Source organism: Saccopteryx leptura, chromosome 5 (genome assembly GCF_036850995.1).
Source record: "Saccopteryx leptura isolate mSacLep1 chromosome 5, mSacLep1_pri_phased_curated, whole genome shotgun sequence".
Classification (NCBI taxonomy): Eukaryota; Metazoa; Chordata; class Mammalia; order Chiroptera; family Emballonuridae; genus Saccopteryx; species Saccopteryx leptura.
In genome coordinates this window covers 130,775,711-130,791,696 of record NC_089507.1, presented here as the reverse complement: position 1 = coordinate 130,791,696, position 15,986 = coordinate 130,775,711, and the positions used below count along the sequence as shown (strand labels likewise).

General features: G+C 40.3%; 1 non-coding gene across 1 annotated transcript; it reads right to left on the bottom strand.

Moving 5' to 3' along the window:
- Positions 1 to 4,640: 4,640 nt before the first annotated feature.
- Positions 4,641 to 4,748, bottom strand: LOC136407322 (U6 spliceosomal RNA). The gene has a single exon (XR_010751872.1). It is a non-coding gene; the product is annotated as a U6 spliceosomal RNA (small nuclear RNA).
- Between the last annotated feature and the right edge of the window lie 11,238 nt (positions 4,749 to 15,986).

Here is a 15,986-nt window from a genome sequence, read left to right as displayed (position 1 = left end):
ATTTATAATTTTAATTGAAACAAGTAAAGCACGCTCATTTAAATTTAAATAATATGAAATATGAATCCTAAAGACTTGTTAATTTTGACTAAACTGCTTCAAGCTTCAGGCTGCTTGCTGTGACTACAGAGCTTGAAGCAGAGTAGATTTGCCTAACAAAGGTGTAGATTTTTTTAATATAGAAAAATAATAAAAGTCACACTAGAATTTTCCAGCTTTAACGTGTTCTTTAAATTGCCTGTTAATTAATGAAGTAGAAATGTTTTTATGAATATAGGAAAGTCATATACTGGAACTCCTGCAAATCTTCTTTATCATGCTTTTTACTTTAAAAAATTTCTTTTGAATGCTGATATACAGGATTATTCAACACCTGAGACACTAGAATCTGAATCTGGATAAGCCTAAACCAATGGCAAAGTGGAAGGATTTATTGACAGGTCAATGGAAGGAACCAGATGTAATTCTAACCCAGGGAAGAGGGTATGCTTGTATATTTCCACAGGACACTGACTCGCCTCTCTGAATCCCAGACCGGTTGATTCGCCATGTCTCACCAGAGGCCTCTGCTGCCACTGCTGCCCCCTCCCAGCCAGAAGGAGACTCCTGTGCCACCCGTGTCATCAGTGACTTCCCAGCAGAGGTCATCAAGGAGCTCTCCATATGATCCTGTTACTCGAGGAATACAGCGATTGTCACTACAGGGAGCTAGACGACCTCCCTATCAACGGATGGCTCGCTCTACTCGAACTGTCAACCCACCAACCTGGGGCCAGTTGAAGGCGTTGTCTGAAAGGGCTAATTTAATTTGTCGTCAACAAAATATTGAGTGTAACCCTGTTAATATGTTTATTACTATGCTAGCTGTACTTTCAATTCAGGTACTTAATGTTGAGGCTACTGGACAAAACAAATCTTATTGGGCTTATATTCCAAATCCACCATTAGTTAAGCCTGTTACTTGGGAAGGAGATGATATACCTGTGTTTAATAATCATACTAAGTTTTTGGAAGAATCATGTAGTTCTTTTATTATGCATAAAACTGATTCAAATTTCTCATTTCATGGAAAAACGGATAAGGTACCTATATGTTTTATGTTTAATAATACTCACAAGATTTCTGAATGTTTTTCTACTACACTTAAGACTATTTTGACTGACTCTCCTAAAAGTAATAAACCTGGACACAGTACAAGAGACTTATGGTCTCTCACAATTTTAATGCCTGGAGGCCCTGACACCCATGAGTATAATCCTGTTACATTGCCTCCTAAGGGATTTCACCCATGTAAACTTTATCCTCCAAATAAGGCAACTCAAGAGCCTTACTGGTGGTCTGTGGAGAATAGATTTGGTTTTCCCCCATGGCAAGAATGTGCATATTACAATTATATGAATTATACTGCATATGCTGTTAATTTCACTGTACAAGATTGGTCTAGTCCTTATTTTGAATATGATTATAGAAAATTAGTGCAGGAAATGAGAGACGATTACAGTTGGTCAGATAAATATAATCCTTTATTTTTTATTATTATTTTTTTAATATAATCCTTTAAATAAAATCATCACACATTGGCAGTCTACTGGATGGATACCTGCACAGCTGACTTATCAGGATAAATTAACCACCAGGTATCAAACAAAGCTTTGGCAGCTAATTGCAGCTGCTGCACCAGCATATTTGGTTAGGCCTTACCCTTATCCTGTTCAAAATATTTTTGTTCAGGCTTGTGTACAGGCTCCTTATGTACTCTTGATTGCTACAATGGACAGTAATCTTTCTGTTAGTACTTATAATTCTATGTTTAGCATTTCCTGCTCTCGCTGTGTTTTAACAAACTGTATCTATTGACACCAAAGCTCAAGTTATGTTTATTTTGCGGCAACCACCTTATGTGATGTTACCTGTTAGTCTGTCTCAGCCTTGGTATGATGACCCAGGGTTGCATGCACTACAGGCTGCTTCTGAAGCACTTGCTCACCATCGAGGAAAGCGATTTGTTGCCAAATTGATTTTGGGAATTACTGCTCTTATTGCTATTATAGAATCTGTAGCTGCTTCCACCACTGCTTTAGCTCAATCAGTTCACACTGCAAATCATGTGAATAGTTTATCTTGTAATATATCTCTTGCATTAGCAGTATAGGAGACTATAGATAGGAAGTTAGAATTGAAAGTGAATGCTTTAGAGGAGGTTTTTATTCACATATGTAATGAGTTGTTAGCTATGAAGGCTAGAATGACTCTTAGATGCCATGCAGGATTCAGGTGGATATGTGTGACTCCTTTAGAATACAATCAGTCTATCATAGCATGGAATAATGTACAGAATCATTTGTTAGGTGTATGGAATAATAGTGATATTAGTTTAGATTTGAGGAAATTACATCAGCAGATACAAAACTTAGGACATTCAGGCTCTTTAGTCTCTGCCTCAGAAGTAGCTGATCAATTTGTTGAAAACATTAAAAGTATGTTTTCTATGCATGGCCTGACCTCTTTGGCTACTGATATAGGCATTATAATAGCTGTGGCAATTATCACTCTTCTTGTCCTTCCAGTCATGTTCCGACTCTTAAACAGCAATCTCAGAGAAACAACGGTGAAAATACAAAAGCTTTATTTAAATAATAAAAAAGGAGGAGATGTCGGGAGCCGATCCACTAGTGCTGGCTAACTAGGTCACAGCAGGAGAAGATCCACAACTGCTGGTTGACAAAGTCACAGCAAAAGAAGATAGAGTCACCGCAGTAAGACCAACAGCTGCGGGTTGACAAAGTCACCGCAAAGGAAAGGCACAACGATACTCCCCCCTTTAATCTTTTGAATTAATCTGGCCTTATATTCCCCCCTTTTTCTGGGTGTGTGCTATTATTTATGGCACAGGGATAATAGTACCGTACTTTTCCTGTAGATATGTAGTAATTTCTTTGGAAATGAGACAGAAGGTGTAAGTTCCACAGAAAAGCCTGTAAGCCCCTTGAACTGGGCTCATAAACATAAGAGGCTGGCCATGATATCCCTAATAAAGGGTTAAGTTTGTAGGAGAATTTCTTCTTATTAATCATGTTAGAAAGACTATAGTTAGAACTTAGCTAGTATATGAATATAGTAAATGAATAAAGTTTAACTAGACATTAGAATCTTAGGTAAGGTGTAGTGGAGTGGCCCGTTGCGTGGCCTTGGATAGGAGTGCAGCTAGCTAGTAAAGAATGTTTTGTTAAAAGACTTGTTTTGTCACTAAAGGCAGTTACTGGGCTTTCTCAGTGAGACATTCTCATGAGATTTATATACTTTTCCAAGGTTTTTCGTTCAGATAATAAAGAGGAATATGGAAGAATTCATAGAAGCAATAGCAATTAATGCCTTCTGATATTATGTTGCTACTAAGCTATCTTGCAGGTGCACTCTATATATCTTTAAGCAAAAGTTACTCTTGATGTTATGACAATTTCTTAATAAGCAAGCCTTTTGAAGTCTTGTGAGAAAAATTAGGACACTGCATGAACTCAAGGCCATTTGCCTGAGCAAGCGGTGGGCCTTTGCTAGTCCTTAATGATTTCGTCTGCTAATCTCTCTCTGCGCCCTTAACTCACAACAACAGTAGAGTTATTAATTAGTACTAATCTTTTAGAAGTTTGTACCAATATTGTTATTGCTATTGTATAACTGTACTTTGAATAACTTACCACCTGATTTATAGTTTATAGATATGAATTAACTGTTATCTGGAAACATGTAACCATAGTGAAACAAAATACCATGTGATTGTAACTTAGTGTGTGTGCATAAAAAGGAAGCTAGACCAGCATTTGGTAGAGATGCCTGGCAGTAAATGCTAACTAGAGAATAAAGAGAAAGAAAAGAATTCGGCTCTCTCACTCGATTTCGCCGACGCCGTCTCCTCCTGTGGGACCCCTGGATCCCCCCCGGGGCTGGACCCCGGCAATTATTATTATTTTAATATTAAAACTCATTCTTTTTTTAATTTCTTTCAATTATACTTTACATTCAATAATATTTTGTATTAGTTTAAGGTGTGCAGCATAGTAGTAAGACAATCAAATACTTTACATAGTGTTCCTCCTGAAATTTCCAGCACCCAACTAGCACCATAAATAGTTATCACAATATTCTTGGCTATATTTCCTATGCTATAATTTACATCCCCGTGACTATTTTGTAATTACCAATCTGCACTTCTCAGTCCCCTCACCTTTGTCAGCCAAGCCCCCAGCAAAGATACGGACTGCCTTATGACTTTGTACTGCCATCCCCCAGCAAAGCTATGGACTGCCTCATGGATTTGTACTGCCATCCCCCAGCAAAGCTATGGACTGCCTCATGACTTTGTACTGCCATCCCCCAGCAAAGATACGGACTGCCTCATGACTTTGTACTGCCATCCCCCAGCAAAGATACGGACTGCCTCATGAACTTGTACTGCCATCCCCCAGCAAAGATACGGACTGCCTCATGACTTTGTACTGCCATTCCCCAGCAAAGATATGGACTGCCTCATGGATTTGTACTGCCATCCCCTAGCAAAGATACGGACTGCCTCATGACTTTGTACTGCCATCCCCCAGCAAAGATACAGACTGCCTCATGACTTTGTACTGCCATCCCCCAGCAAAGATACGGACTGCCTCATGGATTTGTACTGCCATCCTTGCTCGGGAGGCATGCCGATCGGCTCTGTGTCGTTCCAATTCTAGTATCTGTGCTGTACTCGCAAGCACCAGTTATTTTTATTAACATGAAATAATTTTAAAGTAACCACTTTCAAATCATGACTGTTTACAGAAGAGCACCAAAAACGTAAAAGCCACTAAGAGTCTCTATGGAAATGTACAGGCCCTGACTGGTTAGCTCAGTGGTAGAGCATCGGCCCCCGCATGCGGATGTGCTGGGTTCAATTCCTGATCAGGGCACACAGGAGGAGTGACCATCTGCTTCTCCACCCCACCCCCACTTCTCTCTCTCTCTCTCTTCTCATCCTACAGCCATGGCTCAAAATTAAGAAAGTTGGCTGCAGGTGCTGAAGATGGCCTCATAGCCTCTGTCTCCAGCGCTAAAAAAAAAATAGCTCAGTTGTGGAGGAGCAACAGAGGAACAGCCCCAGATGGGCAGAGCATCGCCCAGGAGGGGGCTTACCTGGTGGATCCCAGTCAGGATGCATGCGGAAGTCTGTCTCTCTGCCCTCCTCTACTCTCACTTAGTAATTTAAAAAAGAGAGAGAGAGAGAGAAAAGGAAATGTTTAACAGTTGTTGTGTGGCATGCTGAAGTGCTGGTTGCTTTATGTTTCTAACAAAGTATGAGCACACAACTGTCTTTAGAGAATGCAGTCAAGTGGCCCCCAAGAATATAAGAAACAGGAGAGAGGCCCTGGCCAGTTGGCTCGGTGGTAGAGCGTCGGCCTGGCATGCAGGAGTCCCGGGTTCTATTCCCGGCCTGTGCACACAGGAGAAGTGCCCATCTGCTTCTCCACCCCTCCCCCCCCCTCCTTCCTCTCTGTCTCTCTCTTCCCCTCCCGCAGCCGAGGCTCCATTGAGCAAAGGTGGCCCGGGCACTGAGGATGGCTCTGTGGCCTCTGCCTCAGGCGCTAGAGTGGCCCTGGATGCAACAGAGCGACGCCCCAGAGGGGCAGAGCATCGCCCCCTGGTGGGCATGCTGGGTGGATCCCAGTCAGGTGCATGCAGGAGTCTGTCTGACTGCCTCCCCGTTTCCAGCTTCGGAAAAATGCAAAAAAAAAAAAAAAAAAGAAAAGAAAAGAAAAAGAAACAGGAGAGAGCCAGTGACCAAATACACAATGCTCTCTCCCATCTTTGACTGACTGTGTCCCCTTCAAGTACTAGGACAATTTCTTCATCTTAGTATGGTCTGTATCTGTCTTAATACATTTGAGCTGCTTGAAGACAGACTGGATGGCTTAAACAACAGACATTTATTTCTCACAGTTCTGGAAGCTAAAAGTCCAAGACCAAGCAAGGCGCCTGCAGATTCAGTTTCTGGTGAAATCATACTTCCTGGTTCATAGATAATTATGTTTTGTTGTGTCCTCACGTAGTGGAAGGGGTAAAGGAGCTCTCTGGGATCTCTTTTATAAGGGTGTTAATCCCATTTACAAGGGCTCCACCTTCATGACCTCAACACCTCCCAAAGACCCCACTTCCTAATGCCATTATCACATTAGGGGTTATGACTTCTACATATGAATTTGAGGAGGGGAGGACACAGACATTCAGTCCATAACAACATCTGGCACAGACCTGACACATGAAAACTATTTAATAAATTTGCATCAAACAGTAGTTCTCAACCTCCCCAGCACATTGGAATTACCCAGAAAACAGGCCATATGTTTACTGTTACATGACTCCTGCCCCCTAGAAATCCTGATGGGGGCATGTTCTGGACATTTTAAGCTCCACTGATAATTCCAATATGTGGTCAGTATGTGACCTAAGGTGGTCTATTATGAGAAACACTGGCACAGAAAGTACATAATAATTGCTGTGCCGTGAGATGAACATAATCCACACGCTGAGTGCAGTCTGGGAAGCCGCCTCTCACCTGCCCAGTGCTGAAGCCATCATTGGTTCATTCCAACCAGTCCTCATCATCTTTCAGAGATACGGTCTCCAGTGCATACTTCCTTCCTCTTCTGTTTTAAATTCTCCTGCATGCATTTCTGCATTGTTGGCTTTTCTCAAGAGTCAGAGGCCACTCAGCCTCACATCAACCATACTTCCTGGAGAAGTTCCAGAACCTTCATATAAAGATTATGTGATAAAGAGGACAACGGAAGGCCAGTATGCTAAAAATAAGAGAGATTGGGAAGCAGTCTCAACTCAGAGACTTGGTAAAAAGTTAAATTATCAATTAATTCAGAAGTGTTGCACTGGTTAACAATTACACATGTGATTCTTGGGAGAACAGCACTTTGGGAATTTCAGTCATATCAGGAAAAGGGAAGTGGGCTTTAGAGAACTCTCTCACATCCTTCAAAGCACATCACTGATCAGCTCTCTCCTCCACCTGTGTGGAGAGTGCTCTCACTAGCCCTGTTGGAGGCAGTGGGAGGAGTAGAAGACAGGAAATAGAAAATGGCAGGAGGGAAAGCAGAAAAAAATAAAGAGTTTAAATTCCTAGCTTTGATTCTGCTGGGATGCCATGTGCAGGAGCACAAGGAATGAGCACTCGGGTCAAATGCCATCTGAGACCTTTGCGTGGCCCTTCATGTTAGGCTGCTACCATTTCAGAAGTGTGTGCATGCCCTGGCTCTGTGATATCTAAGATGCTAATTTTGTGTGTGTTTCTTTTCCTGTTGATTTTTTGCGGCATTATGGGCGCAGATATGAGTAACTATCTACTCTGACCTTAAGGAAACAGTTGAAACAGTGTGGGAACTGCAGGAGGGAAAGGAGTGGGGGAGGAGGAAGAGGACAGATGGTGATGGAGGGAGACTTGATGAGGTGGTGAACACACAATGCAATATTCACATGAAGGATTATAGAATTGTACACCTGAAACCTGTATAAATTTTATTAACCAATGTCATCCCAATAAATTCAATTAAAAACTTGAAAAAAGAAAAAGTTGAAAGCAAAAGTAGTTTCCTATATGCTACTCTGCAGACAAGGGGTAGTTAATATTTACACTCTTAATTTTGTCTTCAGCACATGAAAATTATTAACTGACTTTCTCAGACCAGATTATTTAACACTGGGTGATAAATAACCTGAAGAGAGGCATTCACTTATACATTTCACACATGTCCATGTAGGGCCTGCTTTACGTGCGTCTATCTGAATAATGCCTTCCAGGAGAACCAGAAGTAAAAGAGGAATAATTTTATCAAATTGTGTCAAAGTTATTTCTCAGTTACTTGGGGAAGAATTTTTTTCATCCCTTATACCTTCATGAATATGTTTTTGGTTTTGGTCAAGTTCGAGAATAACAGGCATATGTGAGCAGGTTTATAAAGTCTTGCCCAGTATGGAGACCTTTGTTTAACCAATCGGCAAGATAGCGATTAGACACCACATTCTTGGTGAAAAGCCTCTTTTCCAGAGAGCGTGCATTCAAGAAGAAAATAAAACTTGAATTGCTATTCATAAAGCAGAATTTGAAAGACAGATGGAAGGAGCAGGCTCCCTGGGAAAGGAAAGAAGGAAAGAAAGGGAAGGAATGACTTGCCAAAGTAAAGCTGGCTGTGGCTTCAAGTTCTTTCAAAAATGCCTGGATCCCTGGGAGTCAAACATTTTCCTCTCCTGGGAGTAAACGCAGGGCAAAATAACAGTTCAATAACTGGAAATGCATTTCTCCAAGGCAAAGCCCCATTTGGAAAACATTAAAAGAGTTAGCTAATGGCTTCTCTCTTTTGGTGAATCAATTGTGGCAGCAGTGAGGAGTGAGAAACACATAAAAGTTGTAAGCAGAGGGATTCTTAATCTAGACTTCATGAACCTCTAGAAGGTTCATAAATGAGTTCTAGGGGATCTGCAAAAGCCCCCAAATTTAGGCTACCGCTAAATTCAGAGTTCAGAAGAAGGGTTCTATGGCCAGATTGGTCCTGTTTGCAAGACATTTTTATATTACAACCATTGTCCTTGATGCACATTTTATTCCCCACTAATGCATCTTTAGTTAATCACAGCCAAGTACATTTTTGAGATATCTAACCTTTCTGGATTTTTTAAGTGCCCAATAAAAGTTACAAGTAGAGGTAGTAAAGTAACACATTGTATAAATGTCTTCTTTTTTTAAATCTGTAAAATATATTGTCTTTTGGAAACAGGATGGCCAGCCTCCTTTAAATTTTATTAACCAATATCATCCCAATAAATTCAATTAAAAACTTGAAAAAAGAAAAAGTTGAAAGCAAAAGTAGTTTTCTATATGCTACTTTGCAGACAAGGGGTAATTAATATTTACACTCTTAATTTTGTCTTCAGCACAATGCACAGTGCATTGTGCCTGGTTTGAGGGAAGATGGATGAGAGGGAAGTGCCAAGGGCTCTATGCCAACCTGTCTATGGTGAGGCAAGACTAACCAGTCCTGAAGATCTGCCTTTTGCTTTTCTTTGCTGTACAGATAGTATATATTATGGACAAATGAGATCTAATTTTACAGCATCTAGTCTTTCTAGATGTTAGAGGTTGCCAGTATTTGACAAAAGTAGAGTTAGTAAACTATTTTGTACATTTTGTGTTAAAATTCATAGAAAAAATTGTCTTCTCAAAAACAACTTGTAGAAATTGTTAAAATCCTCTCTGGACATCACAGATGCACATAATTGCCTACTGGGTTTGATAGCAGACAGAAGAGGGTGGGTCCTAGGCTAGAATGATCTTATCAAGAAGGCACTTCCAGGGCACAGACTTTGTTACATTACACGTGTGCATTTGTTCCCTGCTACTTTGGGCTTTATCTTAGGTCTTTATCTGAAGCATATAATCTTTTTTAAATATTTAGAATTGCACAACCCATGTTAAAAGTAGGGAATGTCAAATAACACACTTTAGTAGTTTTTCTGTTAATTCACTGGGCATGATTATCTTTTAAGGTTGAATTGTTCGATTTAATTTCTTAAAACAGTATACTGACTATTACAAAGGAGGGTAGGGAATGGGTCTATGCTCATGAGTTTTTAGACAAATTCAGACTGTCTAAAGTAAACACTGTTCTGTGTGTGCATTTTAGTTAACATTGGTGTCTAGTTAAAAAACAAGTCCTAGCCCTGACTAGAATAATGCTGCTATGAACATAGGTGTACAAGTATCTATTTGAGTTGGTTAGAGCATCAACCCGATACTCCTAGGTTTCGGATTCAATGCCTAGTCAGGGCACATACAAGAATCAACCAATGAATTCATAACTATGTGAAACAACAAATCAATGTTTCTCTCTATCATCTACCTATCTACCTATATATCTCTCCCTTCTTCTCTTTCTCTAAAAATAAATAATAGTAAAAACACTTTTAAAACAAGTTCTGAGTACTCATAGTATATTTAAAGCAGAGGTGGTAAAATAATCCTTTTATAGTTGTCCTTTTCTTAGTTTATAAGAAGGATCTTTGTTAATCCACCTTTCAAATAGAGTCTTTTTGTTATAATTAATAGAAAAGAAGCACCTTAGACATGATGTATTGTTAAGCCGCTTATGAGCAATATACCAGGACTTGTTCATTGAGTTGGCTGCAGAGGGGCAGAAGGAAAGTCAAGGAAGGAATTATACAGATGTGTTCATATTTACTTTTTTTTTCTTCTTTTCCAAGTGAGAGGAGGGAGATAGAGAGACAGGCTTCTGGCATGTACCCTGACCAGGATCCACCAGGCAATCCCCATCTTGGGCTGATGCTCTGCCTACCTGGAGCCATGTTTGCAAGTGAGCTATTTTTAGCACCTTAGGCAGAGGCTCCATGGAGCCATCCTCAGCACCTGAGTCCAATGCACTAGAACAAATTGAGCCATGGCTGAGGGAGGGGAAGAAAGAAAGAGAGGAGAAAGGGGAGAGGGGGAGGGATGGAGAAACAGATGGTTGCTTCTCCTGTGTGCCCTGACCAGGGATTAAACCTGGCACATCCACATGCTGGACCAACATTCTACCACTGAGCCAACCAGCCAGAGCCCATATTTACATCTTGATAACCACTGATGAATGTATGCATCTCTCTTAGCTCTGTTATACAAATACTCTATAAAATACATGAATGGTAGCACACCTTCTTGCTAATGTTTTAATAAGATGATCTATCGTTCCCTTAGAAGCCTTATATTTATTATACTGAATTGCTTTACATCTCATTTTAAACTGATTATTAAGGGGAAGTAGTATTTTCATCTAACTCTGTCAACATCTTTATTCAGAGTCCCACTGATGTTTTTTCTTTTAAGAAATGGTTGTCTTAGGCCCTGGCCGGTTGGCTCAGTGGTAGAGCATCGGCCTGGCGTGCAGAAGTCCCGGGTTCGATTCCCGGCCAGGGCACACAGGAGAAGCGCCCATTTGCTTCTCCACCCCTCCCCCTCTCCTTCCTCTCTGTCTCTCTCTTCCCCTCCCGCAGCGAGGCTCCATTGGAGCAAAGATGGCCCGGGCACTGGGGATGGCTCCTTGGCCTCTGCCTCAGGCGCTAGAGTGGCTCTGGTTGCAACAGAGCGACGCCCCAGAGGGGCAGAGCATTGCCCCCTGGTGGGCAGAGCGTCGCCCCTGGTGGGCGTGCCGGGTGGATCCCGGTCGGGCGCATGCGGGAGTCTGTCTGTCTCTCCCCGTTTCCAGCTTCAGAAAAATAAAAAAAATAAAAAAAAAGAAGAAGAAATGGTTGTCTTCATGAAATGCAGGATAACATTTTTTTCCTCATTGAGTTCTTGTAGTATATTCCTGGTTATGAAAATACTAGTGGCTTTGCCTGGGCTCACACTCCTCTTTCCAGGAAGTCTATATCCAAGGTGCCCCTGTTTGTCACTGAGCTACCTTTACACATGTTTTCTTCCCTCTCTGACATATCTCAAACCTCTCTCTGGATTTCCTGAAAGAATTTATCATTCTGCAAGTCAAAGAGTAACCGGAAAACCTGAAGGGTGATCTTGCAGGTGAGTCACACTGACGTCCCTGGTGTCACACCCTGAAGTATTGGAAATCCAGGTTTTACACACACATACACACTCATCAAAGCTTTAAGACTTTGGTAAATATTCATGATGTGTGAAAAAGCATGAAACATACTATAGATATTAACTACACAACAATATGTGTTTGATTGTGTATATGTATACAAACACAAAAACTAAGAAGGATAAGGTCAAATATAAACTGTCTGTGATAGATGACAGCTGTGTTATTTCTTCTTTGTGTTTTTAATTTTTAATAATGTATATATTAATTTTTGAAACTTTAAAAACTGTTCTTTAAAATTATATGCTGAAGCTTTTACGTTCATTTATATGTGCATATTTGTAGGAAGAAGATTTTTGCTTTCATAGACTCAAAAAAGTTGTGAACCCACCAAATTAAGATCAACGGTACTTTCTTGTTCTTTTTTTCCCTTTTCTTTTTTGTGGTAAAATACATAAGGTACAATTTACCATTTTGACCATTTTTAAGTAAACAGTTTAGTGACATTAAATACTATCACATTATTGTGCAACTATCACCATCATCCATCTTCAGAACTTTTTCATCTTCCCCAACTGAAACTTTATACCAATTAAGCAATAATTCCCCATTTTACCCCCACCCAACCCCTGACAGATACCATTCCACTTTCTGTCTCCATAATTTGACTACTCTAAGTACCTAAGGCAAGTGGAATCATAACATTTGCCCTTTTGCTTATGTTTATTTCACTCAAGATTTATCCATGTTGTAGCATGTGTCAGAATTTCATTCCTTTTTAAATTTAAACAATCTTCTATTGTATGGATATACCACATTTTGTTTATTCATTCTTTTGTCAATAAATATTCAGTTTGGACTTAAAGATATTGTGAATAATGCTGCTGTGAACATGGGTGTACAAGTGTCTGTTTGAGTTCCTGATTGTAATTATTTTGGATGTAGACCCAGAAGTGGAATTTATGAATAGTTCTGTGTTTAATTTATTTTAAGGAATCACCATTCTGTTGGTGTACTATTTTATATTCCCATCAGCAATGCACAAGGATTCCAACTTCTCCATATCTTCACCACCACCTGTTGTTTTCTGGTTTTGGGGTTTTTTTATCATAGCCATCCAAAAGGGAGTGAAGTAGTACTAATGCTCCATTCATAGTATTGGAGATTCAAGGAGTCAACAGTTCTGGCAGCCAATCTTCACCTGCCCTCGTGTGCAACTTGAAGCAAGTTTCTTTATCTATACATGAAATTATTTTCTCATTTCTCAAATATAAAGTTCAAATTATTTATATAGCAAGCAAAAAATTAAGCTAAATCCTGCAAGGTTATAAGTGACGAAAAGGATGTAAGGATGAACAAGATAGAAGACCGGTGCTTTCAAAGGTGTTCACAGTCTGCTGAGGAAACTAGCCTGGAGTCAAGTGAGGTGAGAAGGAGATGAGAGGACAGGATCGGGAAAGTGCTGAGCTGGGACTGTTATCAAAATTCCAGACAGGGTTGTCCACTCTCTCCACTCTTATTTAACGTGGTGCTAGAAGTTCTAGCCAGAGCAATCAATCAGACAAGAGAAAGAAATAAAAGGCATCCATATCGGAAAAGAAGAGGTAAAGGTGTCAATTTTTTTTATTTTTTTTTTGTATTTTTCTGAAGCTGGAAACGGGGAGAGACAGTCAGACAGACTCCCGCATGCACCCGACCAGGATCCACCCAGCACGCCCACCAGGGGCGACGCTCTGCCCACCAGGGGGCGATGCTCTGCCCCTCCGGGGCGTCGCTCTGCACGACCAGAGAGCCACTCTAGTGCCTGGGGCAGAGGCCACGGAGCCATCCCCAGTGCCCGGGCCATCTTTGCTCCAATGGAGCCTTGGCTGCAGGAGGGGAAGAGAGAGACAGAGAGGAAGGGGGGAGGGGTGGAGAAGCAAATGGGCACTTCTCCTATGTGCCCTGGCCGGGAATCGAACCCAGGTCCCCCGCACGCCAGGCCGACACTCTACCGCTGAGCCAACCGGCCAGGGCAAGGTGTCACTTTAAGGAGTGACTCCAAAGACTCCACAAAAAGATTATTAGAAACAATAAACCAATACAGTAAAGTCACAGGATACAAAATTAATATACAAAAGTCCATAGCCTTTCTATATGCCAACAATGAAATATTAGAAAATGAACTAAAAAAAAATAATCCCCTTGTGCCTGACCTATGGTGGTGCAGTGGATAAAGCGTCGACCTGGAAATGCTGAGGTCACCGGTTCAAAATCCTGGGCTTGCCTGGTCAAGGCACATATGGGAGTTGATGCTTCCTGCTCCTCTCCCCCTTCTCTCTCTCCCTCTCTCTCTCTCCTTTCTAAAATGAATAAATTTAAAAAAAATAATAATCCTCTTAAAAAAATAATAATCCCCTTCATGATTGCAACAAAAAAAATAAAATACTTAGGAATAAACATAACAAAGAACATAAAGGACCTATATAATGAAAACTACAAAGCTTTGTTAAGGTAAATTGAAAAAGATACAATGAAATGGAAAAATATTCCTTGTTCTTGGATAGGAAGAATAAATATAATCAAAATGGCCATATTACCCAAAGCAATATACACATTTAATGTAATTTCCATCAAAATTCCAATGACACTTTTAAAAGAAATGGAACAAAAAATCATCAGATTTATATGGAACTATAAAAAACCCCGAATAGCCAAGGCAATCCTAAGGAAAAAGAATGAAGCTGGGGGCATTACAATACCTGACTTCAAACTATATTATAGGGCCATAATAATCAAAACTGCATGGTATTGGCAGAAAAATAAACACTCAGACCAATGGAACAGAATAGAAAGTCCAGAAATAAAACCACATATATATGGTCAAATAATTCTTGATAAAGGGGCCAACAACACACAATGGAGAAAAGAAAGCCTCTTCAACAAATGGTGCTGGGAAAACTGGAAAGCCACATGCAAAAGAATGAAACTCGACTACAGTTTGTCCCCTTGTACTAAAATTAATTCAAAATGGATCAAAGACCTAAATATAAGACCTGAAACAATAAAGTACATAGAAGAAGACATAGGTACTAAACTCATGGACCTGGGTTTTAAAGAGTATTTTATGAATTTGACTCCAAAGGCAAGAGAAGTGAAGGCAAAGATAAATGAATGGGACTACATCAGACTAAGAAGTTTTTGCTCAGCAAGAGAAACTGACAACAAAATAAACAGACAGCCAACTAAATGGGAAATGATATTTTCAAACAACAGCTCAGATAAGGGCCTAATATCCAAAATATACAAAGAACTCATAAAACTCAACAACAAGCAAACAAACAATCCAATAAAAAAATGGGAAGAGGGCTGACCTGTGCTGGTGCAGTGGATAAAGCATTGACTTGGAATGCTGAGGTTGCTGGTTCAAAACTCAGGCTTGCCCGGTCAAGGCACATACAGGAAGCAACTACTATAAGTAGATACTTCTTGCTTCTCCATGTTCTTTCTCTCTCTCTTTCTCTCCTCCTTCTCCAAAAATCAATAAATAAAATTAAAAAAATATGGGAAGAGGACATGAACAGACACTTCTCCCAGGAAGAAATACAAATGGCCAACAGATATATGAAAAGATGCTCATCTTCAATAGTTATTAGAGAAATGTAAATCAATACTGCAATGAGATACCACCTCACACCTGTTAGATTAGCTATTATTAACAAGATAGGTAATAGCAAATGCTGGAGAGGCTGTGGAGAAAAAAGAACCCTCATCCACTGTTGGTGGGAATGTAAAGTAGTACAACCATTATGGAAGAAAGTATGTGGTTCCTCAAAAAACTGAAAATAGAACTACCCTATGACCCAGCAATCCCTCTACTGGGAATATACCCCCAAAACTCGGAGACATTGATACGTGAAGACACATGTAGCCCCATGTACATTGCAGCATTGTTCACAGTGACCAAGACATGGAAACAACCAAAAGGTTCTTCAATAGATAATTGGATAAAGAAGATGTGGCACATATACACTATGGCAGTGGTCTCCAACCCCCAGGCCACGGACCAGTACCAGTCCATGGGCCATTTGGTACCGGTCCACAGAGAAAGAATAAATAACTTACATTATTTCTGTTTTATTTATATTTAAGTCTGAACGATGTTTTATTTTTAAAAAATGACCAGATTCCCTCTGTTACATCCATCTAAGACTCACTCTTGACGCTTGTCTCAGTCACGTGATACATTTATCCATCCCACCCTAAAGGCCGGTTCGTGAAAATATTTTCTGACATTAAACTGGTCCGTGGCCCAAAAAAGGTTGGGGACCACTGCACTATGGAATACTACTCAGCCATAAGAAATGATGACATCAGATT